The sequence below is a fragment of the Ovis canadensis genome, chromosome 6 (assembly GCF_042477335.2).
Source record: "Ovis canadensis isolate MfBH-ARS-UI-01 breed Bighorn chromosome 6, ARS-UI_OviCan_v2, whole genome shotgun sequence".
NCBI lineage: Eukaryota > Metazoa > Chordata > Mammalia > Artiodactyla > Bovidae > Ovis > Ovis canadensis.
Window position 1 is genome coordinate 38358581 of NC_091250.1, and position 16945 is coordinate 38375525.

General features: G+C 40.5%; 1 pseudogene; it reads left to right on the forward strand.

Annotated features, from left to right (window-relative positions):
* The first annotated feature begins 11534 nt into the window (after nucleotides 1-11534).
* The window catches only part of LOC138442874 (60S ribosome subunit biogenesis protein NIP7 homolog pseudogene), a 33154-nt pseudogene continuing 27743 nt past the window's right edge, over nucleotides 11535-16945 (forward strand).

A 16945-nucleotide genomic window follows, 5' to 3' on the forward strand; every position in this document is an offset into this window, starting at 1 on the left:
GTCGTGTCCGACTCTGTGCGACCCCAGAGACTGCAGCCCACCGGGCTCTGAAACCTTCCAAATCTATAGAAGATAAAATCAACCCAAACAGCAAATGACAGAAAAGAGAGGAAGTGGTACAAAAGCCTAAAAAATACATACAACCCAAGATAGTTTGAAATGATATATGAAATGTATTAATTCTGATAACAAACTTAAATGAGTTATGCTCCCCAATTAAAATAAAGTTTTGCCAAATAAGGAGATTAAAACAGCATCTCTGTGCTGTTCCCAAGGAGTATTTCTAATGCAAAAACATAAATTTTAGTAGGAGGATAAACGAAGATTCATAAGGCGACTGAAAAAAGTGATGTAATTAATTTCAGATGATGTAGCCATCAATGGTCAAAATATTAAAAGGTTAAAAAGAAGGTCATTTTTTATCATGAGCACTACACTGCACAACCAGGTTATAAAAATCTTAATCCTCTGTGGGCTAAAACAGGATTAACATTGATGTCAAAAGTTATTAGGAGAAAAAGGAATATACGGAACTACTATAGTTGCAGGGAAACTGAATGCTATCTCAGGCTTCGTGAGACAGCACGGTCACTTATTGTGTCTGCCCCACATCATTTCTTTTGGGAACTGCCCACACTGGTCAGATTGCTTTGGTGGTGTTGGTCAAGAGGCCATATCTTGGCTATCACAGGACTGGGCACATTTAGCAAATGCCTGATGCCCCACTCAGGTTCTTTTGGCTTGCTCTGCCTTTTTTTGTTAAACCAGTTCTGTGAGCCCTTCCCCAGCTTTTATGAGCTTAGTGGCTAAAGCTTTGCCCTTCAGAGAAGGGCTTCTGGGCACTGGAGCTGCCTCGTCCACATGGAGAGCTGAAAGTGCCTGAACATTCCACGGCCTCTCTAGACTTTGACTCCTTCATTGGAGGAGGAAAAACTTTGAGGTGTAATTTATCTTGGGCTTGCTTATCAAGCTTTGGGTATTGTTGGGTTCTTCCTCTTCCCATATGGCTTTCCCCGCTGTTACTGTTCTCTCTGAAGCATGTCCTTAATAAATTACTCTCAAAGCAATTACTGACTCAGATTTGCCTCTGTGAAATCCCAGTTGAGATGATGTGTGACCTAAACAGATTGATCAGAGTGGTTTATCTGTGTGACTTAAAGATTGGGCCTAAGTGGGCAACTTACCTAAACTGAATCAGAGTCCTTTATCTTGTCTTGACGCTGCTGGGAGAAAAAAAGAGTCTCTGTTCCTGTGATTACAGCACACAGGGACCAATAAGCTTCCCAGGAGCTATCTCATTGCCACGTGGATAGAGCTGGCCTGACAAATGAAAACAGGCAAGCAAAGCCAAGGGATGAAGAAATACAGTACCAATTCCATCACTGCAACCCCTAGACCCAGCCTTTGCTAAAGAAGTTTATATTTTAGAAATCCCAGTTATATTAGCCCACCAGTTCTCTTAATGCATTATGCTAGTTTGAATTGGGTTTCTGTTTTTTGTATTGAAAAGATTCTTAACAACATAGTTCAGGCATTTAAAGAATAAGAGAATTTGAATAATAAAATTAATAATAGATTAATAGTGCATAATCTTTGGAAATGAGATGGGTTGTACACATTTAAAAATAGATAATTTACTAGTTATACAACAACCTCACTTCAGTCCTTGAAACATTACTTTTAAAGAAAGCATCCTCTAAAATGTAGCTGTCCTAGAAATTAACTTTAAAAGATTAAGGATATACAAAGTCCCACATGGAAATTAGAAATCTTTCACCAGTGATAAAGGGATAAAAAAGAATCTAAAGTGAACAAAAAATCAAAATGTTAGTACTAAGGGGATATGATTTTAGAGACAGTTCCTCCATCTGACCCATACTTTCTGTCATTTTCTTTCTTTGGTTAATCTTTCAAAGGTCTAGACCACTTTGCATTACTTGACTCAGTGTAAAAAGAAGCAATTTATTTCTTATGGTTCTTTAACTTATCTTTGAAAAGCTTAGAGTGGTTAGAGAAATATTAAGATATAGAGAAGATATCTGGGCACTGACGGTATTTCTCCAACTCCACAGAGGACAGAAAAATATTTCTACAGTTGGAAAGAGAGCGAGAACTAGTGGGGGAGCTGTCATCACTGGAGCTCTGTACAGGGCCCTTGGATACTGCCTTATAAGCAGAGTTCTGGGAGCTGGCAACAGCCGAGAGAAGGAAAGACTGATCAATGAGTCCAGGATGACAGGGATCATAGAAAGTGAGCCGAGCGCCCTTGCCGTAGAATGGGGTGACATCTCAGTGGCATTTTGTTTGGACTAATGATGATCAAGCCCTAAGGACCAGGTTGGATGATAGATGTCTCAGCTGATTACTCCCGTGGATGGCTGACACTGAAGAGCAGATACCCTGCCTCTTACCTTGGTGCTACAATAAACAACCTGGCTCCTGGTGGAATGGGAACTTGAAATAAACATGAAGTTGATTTGTGTAAAAATAAAGCAGGTTGGATTTCTGATACCTTTGAGTTTGTGACTAAAATTTAAACTCGCTTTCTATCCCACTTGTGGGACATGCTGAAAGGAGCTTGGGAAAGCAGAACTTCTCTTCTTCAGCTCCAGTCCCCAACCCCAAATTCAGTCTTTGTTCATGAAACTGGGGCTCAGGGAGCTAGTTTAACATTTATCCCTATTTTTAGAAATACATCCAATTTTGATTTCCAGGGTTCTTTGTGCTTTTGCATTCAATTTATTAGCTATAGGACAATATTTATAAATATAATCTTGCTCCTTTTACCTTTCTTTCTCCTCCTTTTCCCCCAGGTTCAGAATTTTGCATTTTTGGATGTAAAATCTTATGATGTGACTGACTTACAAACCTGTTTATTGTCTTACCATAAAATTCTATGTTGGGTTGAAGCTGTTATTACTCCAAGTTGTTGTTTTTTTTTTTTTTTTGTAACCCAGCAAAATAGTTACTAGGGAATGCTAAGGTGAAAGTCCTGTATCTCTAAAGAGAAAAAGCTAACTAATAATGTGAAAATGCTAATTGTCCTTTTACAGACATTATACCTTAAAACATACAAATACATTTTATCTTAAATATGTGTATTTTTGTATCTCACTTTGGGGTCCACTCTCTCACTGTGGTCTAGCCTGTGCAGGAGGGTGTCAGACAACTCTGCGTTGATGGGTATGAGGAATGGGCACATGTTCTGCTACTACATTTTGAAGAGAGGTGGAGTTAGCTTGAGTATGAAGCAGAAGTACACCCCCATCCCCTTCAGGAATGTTTGGTTTGGGTTCAGAGGGTGAGTTTGCTATCTAGTGCAACCCATCTCCCTTCACTATCTTTAGGGAAAAATTGCACCCCTTGTTTGGGGGAAATAAGATCATCTGTGTTTACAGAACTCCTTTGAGTTTATAAACAAAATCAACTATATTCATGGGTATGTTAATGGAAAGTTGGGAAGAAGCATATTAGGCAAATTGAAATTGCCTCTTAAAGTCCAGAAAAATTCTCTCTTCAACTTCCTTCTGGTGACCCACAAAACACACAAGTACTTTTTTTTCCCTCTAATTTCTTTTTTCCTTCTAGTTTTATTGAGATATAATTGACATACAGCACTGGATAAGTTTAAGGTGTGCAGTATAATGGTTTGTCTTACATACATCATGAAATGATTACCATGATACATTCAGTGAACATCTATCTGCTTTCATGGATACAAAAGAAAAGAAAAAATTTTTCTTGTGATGAGAACTGTTAGGATTTATTCTCCTAACAACATTCATATGTAACATACAGCAGTGTTAATTATGTTTACCATGTTATGCATTACATCCCTAGCAGCCTAGTCGCTATGTCGTGTCTGACTCTTTGCGACCCCATGGATTGTAGCTCACCAGACTCCTCTGTCCATGGGATTTCCCAGGCAAGAATATTGTAGTTGTTGCCATTTCCTTCTCCAGGGAATCTTCCTGACCCAGGGATCCAATCTGTGTCTCCTGCATTCCAGGCAGATTGTCTACTGTCTGAGCCACCAAGGAAGCCCAAGAGTACTGGGTTGGGTAACAATTACCTTCTCTAGGGGAACTTCCCAACCCAGGAATCAAACCAGGGTCTCCAGCATTGCAGGCAGATTTTTTATCAGCTGAGTTACCAGGGAAGCCCTTGCCTGAGGATCCAGATCCAAAAACATATTGCGAAGACTGATGTCAAAGAGCATACTGCTAATGTTTTCTTATAGGTTTTCTTATATGGTTTCAAGGCTTTCATTTACGTTTTTAATCCATTTTAGTTTATTTTTGTATATAGTGCGTATAATCTAGTCTGATTTTCTAGTGTGTGGCTGTTCAGTTTCCCTAATACCATTAACTGAAGAGGCTGTCTTTTCCCCACGGTACATCTTTGCCTCCTTTGTCATAGATCAGTTGTCCATATAAGTGTGGGTTCTTTTCTGGGCTCTGTATTCGGTTCCTTTGATCCATGTGTCTGGTTTTGCGTCAGTATCATACTTATGTAGTATAGTTTGAAATCAGGGAGCACGGTACCTCCAACTTTGTTCTTCTTTCTTAAGATTGTTTTGGCTATCTGTGGTCTTTTGTGCTTTCATACTAATTTTAGAATTATTTGTTCTGATTATGTGAAAAATGCCATCCCTATCTCTAATATTGAATATCTAATAACTAGAATCAGTATTTAATTTCTAATAAGTGACATAGGAGGGTTCTACTTGCACTTCTGTTGCCACAAACATGTATTATTCCATTTCCATATTTTTCTCCTTTCTTTTCCAAATACTTGTACCACTCTAAGCATTTTATTCTCTTTTCAAACTACATAGGTACATTGATGTTAGTATTCTCTCTTTGTAAGCTTGTTATTGTTAAACCTATGCCAGGTTGAGCCAGATAAGATCTCATGAAACAGCCATTTCATGTAATGAAACACATGGCTACTTGGAATTCATAGTTTACATGGTTAGCAACAAAGGCTTTTTTTCCTAAAAGAAGGAAGGCTTCAAAACTAATTACTTTAATTTCATATATATATATATATATATATATAGCCATGACTACTCCAAAATTACATTCTTCAAATCTAAAAATATAAATATTCTTGATTACACTTTTTTAAATGTCTCATCTGCCATGTAAAAACGTTGGATTGCATTATCTCTACATTTCCCCTCTAGCTCAAAAGTTCCCTTTTGAAACCTTAGTGTCAGTAGAATTTGGTGGATTTTTATAAAGCCATTTGGGTCACAAACTTGCACATTTTTGTTCTGGGAAGTAATATATAGTAATTAACCTGTCTATTCTTCAGAATTCTGAGTCATTCCAAACCATGAATGATTCACTTGTTTGTTCATCTTTAGTTCACTCTAGATGAAGGATTCATAAGTTGCAAAAAAGGGAGACATTAACCCAGAATAAATTTTAGTCTTTAAAGTTTTGATGTCTATTTTATTAGAATAAAAATATTACACATAGATGGTAAGGTAGATGATAAGGGGAAGAATAGTAGGGCCCTAATCTACATGTCCTCAAGTCTTAACTGTGTATCTCAACAAGATAAACACAGGTCACTTTTTTAAGTTGAGAATTTCTTTTTTCTAAGTTACTCTGTTCAGAAATTAAAGCAAGGATACATATGGTGAATATCTTTCTGTATAGAAGCATAAGAGGCCAATTAATGATAAGAGAAGCCTTTAAAATTGAACATTGATCTGGGGCTGTGGCAACTAGAATAATTACATTTATGATTATTATAAATGTGATTGTTCTGTAGAGTTATTGTTGGCTTGAAACCATGCTCAGCAAGAAGCGCTTCATTACTGACTGTCTTCCAGGTTTGTCTGCTACTGTTTCCCAGATGTTCATGGTCGTTATATTTGTAATGATTTTCCTATGGGAAAAGCATGAGAAGCAAAAATAGAGCTCTTAGTAAGCCAGAAAGAAAAACACCAATACAGTATACTAACACATATATATGGAATTTAGGAAGATGGCAATAACAACCCTGTATGCAAGACAGGAAAAAAGACACAGATGTGTATAGCGGACTTTTGGACTCAGAGGGAGAGGGAGAGGGTGGGATGATTTGGGAGAATGGCATTCTAACATGTATACTATCATGTAAGAATTGAATCGCCAGTCTATGTCTGACACAGGATACAGCATGCTTGGGGCTGGTGCATGGGGATGACCCAGAGAGATGTTATGGGGAGGGAGGTGGGAGGGGGGTTCATGTTTGGGAATGCATGTAAGAATTAAATATTTTAAAATTAAAAAAAAATAAATAAAAGCAAAAATAGAAAAAAAAATAGAGCTCCTAAAGGCTGGTGAAGGAATGGTGTTCTGGAGTAAATCTCCTGTGGTAGTGAGACTAAATTAGGAAAAGGAAATTAATATTTAGGTTTTTCACTTTGTGCTTGGCACAAAGGGGAACCTCTACAAATATAATGTATGAAACAAATTGTTCATGGAGACAGTTCTGGAACTACACTTTAGTCATATGTCTTTCAATTCAAATCTATTCTCTACCTGGGTCACTCTTCCTTTCCTTTGAAAATTGCAACAACTTCTGTTTATTCCCACTAGCCAAGATTTTTGCTAAAAGAACACCCTATGAAAGATAAGAATCTTTCCACATATCATTTATATGTGGAATCTAAAAAAAAAGACACAAATGAACTTACAAAACAGAAATAGGCTCACAGACATAGAAAACAAACTTTTGGCTACCAACGGGACAGTGGAGGGTAGGGATAAATTGGGAATCTGGGATTAACATATACACACTGCTGCTGCTGCTGCCAAGTTGCTTCAGTCGTGTCTGACTCTGTGCAACCCCATAGACGGTAGCCTACCAGGCAACCCTGACCCTGGGATTCTCCAGGCAAGAACACTGGAGTGGGTTGCCATTTCCTTCTCCAATGTATGAAAACGAAAAGTGAAAGGGAAGTCGCTCAGTCGTGTCCGACTCTTTGCGACCCGATGGACTGCAGCCCACCAGGCTCCTTCATCCATGAGATTTTCCAGGCAAGAGTACTGGAGTGGGGTGCCATTGCCTTCTCCGAACATATACACACTGCTGCTGCTGCTGCTGCTGCTGCTAAGTCGCTTCAGTCGTGTCCAATTCTGTGTGACCCCGCAGATGGCAGCCCATCGGGCTCCACCGTCCCTGGGATTCTCCAGGCAAGAACACTGGAGTGGGTTGCCGTTTCCTTCTCCGCATATACACACTACTATATATAAACTGGCTTTCTCTGGTGACTCAGATGGTAAAGAATCCACCTGCCATACAGGAGACCCAGGTTCGGTCCCTGGGTGGGGAAAATCCCCTGGAGAAGGAAATGGCAATGACTACAGTATTCTTGCCTGGGAAATTGCACGGGCAGAGGAGCCTGGCAGGCTACAGTCCATGGGGTTGCAAAGAGTCGGACACAACTAAGTGATTTATCACACACACACATATATGAACTAGATATATAAGGACCAACTCTATAGCACTGCTGCTGCTAAGTCGCTTCAGTTGTGTCCAACTCTGTGTGACCCCATAGACGGCAGCCCACCAGGCTCCCCCGTCCCTGAGATTCTCCAGGCAAGAACACTGGAGTGGGTTTCCATTTCCTTTTCCAATGCATGAAAGTGAAAAGTGAAAGGGAAGTCACTCAGTCGTGTTCGACTCTTCGCGACTCCATGGACTGCAGCCCACCAGGCTCCTCTGTCCATGGGATTTTCCAGGCAAGAGTACTGGAGTGGGGTGCCATTGCCTTCTCCACTATAGCACAGGGAACTATATTGACTATCTTGTAATAACCTATAATGGAAAATAATCTGACATATATATATACTTTTAAATTAATCAGTTTGCTATACACCTGCAACATTGTAAATCAACTATACTTCAGTTTAAAAAAAAAAAAAAAGGAGAGCTTCCTTGGTGGCTCAGCAGTAAAGAATCCACCTGCCAACGCAGGGGACACGTGATCGAGCCCTGGTGGGGGAAGATGCCACATGTCACAGAGCAACAAAACCCATGGGCCGGCCACAACTACCGAGCCTGCGTGCCTAGAGCCAGTGAACCGCAACTACTGAGCCCGTGGGCTGCAGCTACTAAAGCCCTGGCGCCTAGAGCCTTGTTGCTCCTCAACAAGAGAGGCCGCTGAAACGAGAAGCACACGCACCGCAACAAAGAGTAGTCCTCACTCCCTGCAACTCGAGAAAGCTTGCGGGAAGCAATGAAGACCCAGAGCATCTGAGAATAAATGAATTAACTAATTAAAAAAAAAACAAACAAACTATGACACCACGTTTGTTTCACTTTTGAGTACAAAATTACGTTATCGTATTGTCCCCAAGCCTGTTCAGTCTAAACAGACTGCTGTCGCTTTATCCTTATTACCACCCTGCCCCTCTAAATCTAATGCAGCAGCACAGGTTCCCTTTGGGAAACTGCTTTAATTCGTACAATCCAACCAGCTGTGACGAATGCTGCCACCTGCTGGCAGCTTTTGAAGAGGTGAAACCTGGTGAACAAAGACTTGCCCTTGGTTCCCATGCTATTTGCCTCTGCACTCCTCAGACATGGCCCTTTACCCGCCCATTCTCTTCTTGCTTAGAGTCATCCAGTTTTGGCTGCTTGTGATAGAACAGAAGGAGTTTGGGTAGGTCATCTGTTCTAACATGTTCAACCTGATGGAATTTGAAAACCTACTTGGTGGTTCTATTTTGCCATTTAACGTGCAGCAGCCATAGTACCTGATGCTTATGAAAGAACAGTGAAGCCTTTGATGAGTACAAGCCTTCCTATTGTTTACACTGTACAGACAAATTTGAGGCAGAAACCAGGACTTTAATCTGGAGCACTTGCACATATTAATCCAAACTAAGGTAAAAATTTTTCTTGCCACATAACTATACTTATTTGCTTTAATTTTAATGGATATGATCTATCAAACTTGCCATAATGTAGTTGCTAGTAACCTGGGCCATGCATACAAGCACCTTGCAATTTATATTACTAGTTCATACAAAACAGAGCAATCCTAGTTCATGGCATTAAACTGCCAATTATTTTCAACATCTGACATCTAAACAATCTGGCAGGATTCCTAAAAATATTATGTCAGCAAAAAGTTAACACAAGGACCAGGATAGATTCATTTTGACTTGTGAATTATGAAAGGTCATTTATTTATTGATGGATGAAAAGTCTTTTAATCCACATTCCTTTTGTTCTTTCTGGGGAACAGTCAAAAGTAGATTTATCAAAGACACTTAAAATTTTAAGAACACATTTATTTATTTAAAAAATGAACCTATTACACAGTAACATAAATAACATTTATGTAAAATAAGTATATTTTCCAAACAAAGCTACATTTGGTGAGAAAAGTGGCATTATTTTACAATTTTGCTATCTCTTTAATGTCTGACTTAATGAGGATGACTGGATGCTGATATCTGCTTTTGCATTCAGTCTCCTGAAATACGTTTAAAGGCACTTGATTTAGTTACTGTTGAATTCCCAGGACCTGCCCTAAGGGCTGGGTCTTCCCAGGTGGCTCAGTGGTAAAGAATCTGCCTTCTGTGTGTGAGATGTGGGTTTGATCCTTGGGTCGGGAAAATTCCCTGCAGTAGGAAATGGCAACCCACTCCAGTATTCTTGCCTGAAAAATCCTATGGACAGAGGAGCCTGGTGGGCTATAGTCCCTGGGGTCACAAAAGAGTTGGACACGATTTAGTGACTGAACAACAACAACCGTAAGACCTGGGATGTAGAAAACTCAATAATGGTGACTCAATAAATGGTTACTTCCTAACTTTTTATCTGTACAAGTGTCTGAACTCTTAGCTTCCCAGGTGGCACAGTGATAAAGAATCCACTTGCCAATTCAGGAGACGCAAGAGATGAGGGTTCGATTTCAGCGTTGGGAAGATCCCCTGGAGTAAATGGCATCTCACTCCAGTATTCTTGCCTGGATAATCCCATGGACAGAAGGCCCAGCAGGGCTATAGTCCATGGGGTCGCAAAGAGTCGTGCACAACTGAGCACACACACACTGAACTTTTCAGATTAATTTATAAGATTCTGTTTAAACTTAACAGAGGATATGGCCTTTACAAAAAGCAGATTCTGTACACGTTGTGGGTCGAAGTGTGCTTGGGTGATCAGGATGGATGGCAACACCTGAGGAGCTTGAGAGAAGCGCTGAATCTCAGACTCCACCTCAGACCTTGCATTTTAACAGAATTTGCATTTTAACAAGATTCCTTAGGTGCTTCAGATGTATGTATATTAGAGTCCAGGAAGCAATGCTTTTAAAGCACTTTACTCCCCATTATTGTTTCCACGTAGCTATAGAATCCCTTTTCTTCCACAGGTCTCTGTTTACCTAAATAAAATCATTCTATGACTGGACTTTACACTGCTTTCTAGTTGAGTTTTATGCAAAATAAGTTTTCACATCTTAATTTCCCTCTTTCTTGTCTAAGAGTTGCTCAAGTTTAGAAACTGTGTGGAGTCCTTCTCCTGAATTGTGAATCAGGGGGGCTTTCTATAAGGGAAACTCCCTTTTAGGGCCATCTGATTGAAAACTTTACATTAATGAACTCGTGGTTGTCTATTAAAATAGAGCAACTTAAACAGCTTTCTTCTTTTAAAATAATGTTTGTTCAGTGTGCTGCAGACTGGCACAAATTTAAGGGAAGACTTCCAGCAACAAAATATTTGTAACCACTCCTGAAAGAGAAAACAATGATCACAAGTCAGGTCTTCAAATTTTTTTTTCCTGAAGTTACATGTACAAATTTTAGAGGGGGTTGGACTTTTTACTTGTTAATTTAATTGTTATTTGCTTTTCACTTCATTAACTCAACAGCTTAGTTTTTATTAGAAGACAACTTTGGCTGTTTTTAGTTTGCCTAGAGTTGTTAAGATTTTTAGCATAGGGAAGCAGTCACAATAGTTATTATTTTACTTTTCAATTTAATGAGATGCTTATCTTAAACATGTAGTTTCAAAGTTAGCTTTAGCATACAAAGCAGCTTGGGTCAGTGCCAGGTGCAGATATGCTTGGGTGAGGCAATCCTTTGCCTGAGCAAAGACGTTCACCATATGAATGTCTGGGGTCTGTGATCAGAGAAAGAGAATCCATTTGGCAACATTAAATTGCCAACACATGCACAGGTCTTGTCCTGGTACGAGTCACTTTTTGGAGAAATTATCTGTTTGTCAGCAGTTTTAAACAGGATCCTGGAAAGAGCTTGGGACTTTGGAGGCAGACAGATTCAAGTCTTGTGACATCACTGGTCTCCTCAGACCTGTGATCACTTTTTAAATGTAAAGGTTTGAGCTCTGTTTTAATGAAAATAACGTGCTCTTTGTTATCCTAGATTGAGAGCTCCGTGAGGACAGCGACTAGCCTTTAAGGTATATACTTCCCTGGCCTAGAGGATGGCCAGCACAATAGTAGGTTTCCAGTAAATGCTAGTTTTCATTTTATTGTGTATTGTTTCATTTTGTCATGGAACATGATTAGCGAGGACAGTGACTTGTTGATTTTTTTTGCTGGTCGGCATGCAGCCTCCTATGATACCTTGCATGTGGTAAGTGCTCAATGCAGCCGAGGACAGGAATGAAATAATGTCTAGGTGCTTGCTAACAGTTCAGGCATTACCTATTCCTACTTAATCCTTAAAATATTCTGTGATTAACAGTAACTAGCATATATTGGCCTAGATGATGTTCTAGGATCAAAGTTGTTTACATATATCTGATGTTTGTGATAACCATTTGATGCTTGAAAGTAGGTATGACTGTTATCATTTTCATTTCCATATGAGAAAACTAAGACACAGGAGGGTGGAGTACACTGCCCAAGGTCATGCTCACAGGGAACCAGTCTAGGTTTTGAACCAGGTGGTTTGGCTCTAATATATGTGCTCTTAATCACCATAATAAAGTTGCTCCTCAATTGTCCCATTTCATGAGAAAGGAAGTTGAAGTTATAATACAGCTCTGGGCTGCCATCTCTGGGGTCGCAGTCGGGCATGACTGAAGTGACTTAGCAGCAGCAGCAGCAGCAGCAGCACCTTGAACAGGACTTCCCAGGTGGTGAAGTGGTAAAGAATCCACCTGCCAAGGTAGGAGACACAAAAGACATGGTTCAATCCCTGGGTCACGAAGATCTCCTGGAGAAGGAAATGGAAACCCACTCCAGTATTCTTGCCTGGAAAATTCCACGGACAGAGGAGCCTGGCGGGCTACAGTCCATGTGGTCACAGAGTCTGACATGACTGAGTGACTAAGCGCACATGTAAGATCCTAGTTAAATGGGCAGATTGACAAAATCACTGTGGATGGTGACTGCAGCCATAAAATTAAAAGAAGAAAAATTAAAAGAAGAAAAGTTATGACAAACCCAGACAGTGTTTTAAAAAGCAGAGACATCACTTCGCCAACAAACGCTTGTCTAGTCAAAGCTATGGTTTTTCTAGTAGGCATGTATAGATGCAAGAGTTGAACCATAAAGAAGGTTGAGCACTGAAGAATTGATGCTTTCAAACTGTGGTGCTGGAGAAGACTCTTGAGAGTTCCTTGGATAGCAAGGAGATCAAACCAGTCAATCTAAAGGAAATCAGCCTTGAATATTCATTGGAAGGACTGATGCTAAAGCTGAAGCTCCAATACTTTGGCCACCTGATGTGAAGAACCGATGCTTGGATCCTGGGAAAGACTGAGGACATGAAGAGAAGAGGATAACAGAGGATGAGATGGTTGGATGGCATCATCGACTCAATGGACATGAGGTTGAACAAACTCCGGGAGATAGTGAAGCAGAGGGAAGCCTGGTATGCTGCAGGTCACAAAGAGTCAGATATGACTGAGTGACTGAACCACCACCACCCTTGGACAACATGAGTTAGAACTGTGTGGGTCCACTTATACAGATTTTTTTTTCCCCCCATAGTAGATACACAGGACTATACAACCTGAGGGTGGCAAATCTGCTTATGCAGAACCACAGAGACAACTGAACGGAGGATAGGGAGGGCAGGGTGGCTATAAATTTTTCATCAATTTCTGAGTGCCTGGGGAGTTGGCACCCCAATCCACTGCACTGTTCGAGGGTCAACGGTACCTAGTTCCCCCAATTACACTTCTACAAATGATCAAAGCAAGAAGTTGGATGTGAGCTGCCTACCTAGAGGCTAGAGTTCTTTCTGCTGCATCACAATTCTACATGTTCCATTATGATCTTGGAGACAGGGATTTCCAAGAAGAGCTAAAATGGATCCCCATTGCCAAGAAGGTCAAGAAGATTCATCATCAAAGACACAGAAAAAACAAAATAAAACTCCCTTGCATTTCAACAAATCCCTTTAAGGTATAAGTCTATAATACTTTTTGTGGCTCTAGTCAATGCATCTTAAGAAAAATATATAAAGATATTGAGGAATGCCCAAGAATTACATGAAAAAGGAATGGCAGAGCTGCTATGTTAGAGCATCATAGCAAATGAGAGTGCTTCAGTCTAGGAACAACTGACTGGATTTTCCTGACATCTAAGAATTACAAAATGTATGGCTGAATTTGTAAACAAATCCTAAGATAACTTTGAAGCTTAAAGAATTAAAGCGTTTGCTGCTGCTGCCGCTGCTGCTAAGTCGCTTCAGTCGTGTCCAACTCTGTGTGACCCCATAGACGGCAGCCCACCAGGCTCTGCCATCCCTGGGATTCTCCAGGCAAGAACACTGGAGTGGGTTGCCATTTCCTTCTCCAATGCACGAAGGTAAAAAGTGAAAGTGAAGTCGCTCAGTTGTGTCCGACTCTTCACAACCCCATGGGCTGCAGCCCACCAGGCTCCTCCATCCATAGGATTTTCTGGGCAAGAGTACTGGATTGGGGTGCCATTGCCTTCTCCAATTAAAGTGTTTAGAGTTTCTCAAACAAAAAAATTTAGACATTGGATTCTAAACTAGTGGAAGTACCTGAACCAATTGGGATGAATTCATGAATTTGTTTTTAAAGGTCTAAATAAAGTCAATGAACATATATATTAGTATCACTGAGGAAAATTATCTGTTGAGTTGGACATCCAAGAGCTTGATGTCTGGAATCAGGCCTGGCTTGAATCTCAATTTTGCCTCTTGTTATGTGACTATGGGCAATATTTTGAATCTCTCGGTTCCTCAGTTTCCATAATTGCACAGTGGGATACTATGACCCTAATTTCATAGGTTTAGAGGTCATTCACTGATTTAATTTTGAAGTCATTGAATCTAAGCACATGAAAAGGACTTAGAACAGAGCACGGTATATGGACAGGGTTCAATAAATGTAACCTACTGTCATTAGCTTTTCCGATGAGTCACGTGTCCTTTGCCCCAGTCAGTAGTTCTCAGCTGTGAGGAGATAATGCGGAGGTATTTCAGTAAAAAGCACAGGGTAACTTGTTCTTCCATCCTGCAGAACTTCCCAGTGGAACCCTCTAATGGAATGCTGGTTTTGTCTGTGTAGGTAGAAGGCATGGTCATTAGTGCGCCCAACTGTTTGTATTTTCTAACAGAGAAGATTCAAAGACGTTATTGCCCATAAAGATACTAAGAACTCTTACTAAACCTGCATCCTCTATGTTGCTTCAAGGTGATTTACATGTAAGGCATATGGAAGAGAGCTCAATGAAGAACATGGCTGAGCAAATACTTAGTGAATGGTTTAATTAAGTGGGCAGAAAACCCCCTTGAACAATGGACTGTGGCTGAGAAGTTACCTTGTTCCTGATTGACTCAGAGAGAAAAAAGTCATGCAAATATTGATACTAAGAGGCTATTCTTTGTGTGTAGAAGTGATCTAGGTTTTAATGGAATGCTGCTGCTGCTGCTACTAAGTCGCTTCAGTCGTGTCCGACTCTGTGCAACCCCATAGAGGGCAGCCCACCAGGCTCCCCCGTCCCTGGAATTCTCCAGGGAAGAATTTAATGGAATAAGTGGTTGGAAAGTAGAAACCATTTCATCTGAAATAAATTCCAGTGTGTACTTCAGAAAAAAAGAAAACATGATCGCTGTCATAGAGATGTCATAGAGATGCCAACCACAACTCCAAAAGGCAGGTTTAACAAGGAAAAACATTAAATTTTAGTAATAAAATACAAAATGAGATGATTGTCCATAGATTTTTTTTCCCAGGATGATTGAAGAATTTTAGATATTTACGTATATTAAGAATTGATCAAAAGAAAATGCTGTTAAAAATTTTGAGAAATGAGCAGGTAGTTGTAAGTGTAATTCTTTCAAAGAGCCATTGATAATGTGTAACAAGAATCATAAAAATTCATGTATTTTGACTGAAGTCCATTATTGGGAATTTGTTTTAATAAAAAAATTCTCTCTCCCCTGTCTCCTAAATACTCTCTTTTTTGATCAAGCTTCAGTCAGGCTCCCCTGAACCCTGTTCTCAACCAAGCTTTGACCCTGGCCTTCCATGGCCAAGGACATGGCAGGTCAACTTCCTGTCCAGCCTTGTTTGGCAAGAATTGCCTCATCCTTGATATCTAATCATCTGTGATGTCTGATCAGATTCTGCACGCCCTAACTTTGATGTATAATCCCTTGACCTGCCTTTAGGGAAAAATCTGTTGGATGAGTTTAGCAAGAATGCCCCTACCCTTGAAGTCTCCTCTTAGCAATTTTTCCATCCATCAACCCCTCACCCTGCTTCTCAGCCATGAATCCCCACTTGTCCTTACTGTATTCAGAATTGAGCACAAGGTCTTCACTATTGCAGGTGTCTTGATAAATTTGTCCTTACTGCTCTAACAAGTGTCAGATAATTTTTCTTTAACTCTGTCTATCCGTATTTGCTAGAGTAGAGAACTGAAAGGAGCCTAAATATTTACTAGTGGGTGGTGACTAAATTTTAAAACATAATCTTTGAAGTAGCAGGCTGGCATTAATAAGTAAGTAGTGGCCAACATTAACAAGATATTGTTATCTGTGTCATACTAGGAGGTTTATCTGCCAGATCTCCCAAAGGAACTGAGTCAGCAAGAGCCTAAAGCTTCAGTGCTCTCCATCCTAGGCTCCATCTTCTTGTCAGCTGTGGCTTCCTCTGCTCCTCAGATCTCACTGCAGAAACCACAGCTGCAGCATGGCTGCTCACCTTCTTATTGTGGAACAGACCCCTCTCTCCTTTCCTCCTCAGAAGGGAGCAGTACTGGAGGAAACAGGTTTATCCTTTGTTTTCTTCCTGTGGCATGTTCTTCCTTACAGGAGGAGGACTGGTTTATCTTACTGGTGACATCGATCAATGACACATACGCTGAGGTCACAGCTTCAGAATGTGGGCGGCATTGTCGCCCGTCTCTCTTGTTGCTTGTTAATTTGTGGACCTGTGTCGCCACCTGCCCTGTGTCTCCTGGTAATAACCGGGCCAGGCCAAGGGTTGTCTCTGTAGGCCAATTTAGCTCTAAGCCTGCTAATGGGTGAGAATATCAAGTGGAGCTGCTCTGTGGGACCAGGGGTCTTCATTTTAGGAGAGCACTCAGATGAAAACTGTGTTTCCCAACACAAGTTATCAGCATTCTTTGTTTGGGAATTACTTGCTTTTGCCTGACCTTGATGCTTGGTCTGTATTTCTTCACCTCTAATTGGATCCTTAAGAATATTTCTCAAATGTTAGAAAACATAAGGAAGGAAGCCGTAGTGTGACGGTAAGCTGGCTCTGTGGGGCAATAAAGGCCAGACTATAGAACTGCTGACTTTTATAATGAAATGTGCTCACCATGGCATATTTCCAGGTCTCAACAGGCTGCTGGGCAAAATTAACTATCAGCTCTTGCAAGTGTGCTCCAGCACACCACAGGAAGGAAGGAAACCACCAAGCTTCATTAGGTACAGTTTGCCGCATCGAGGGAACAACTTTCTCTCAATCCATTTTCAAA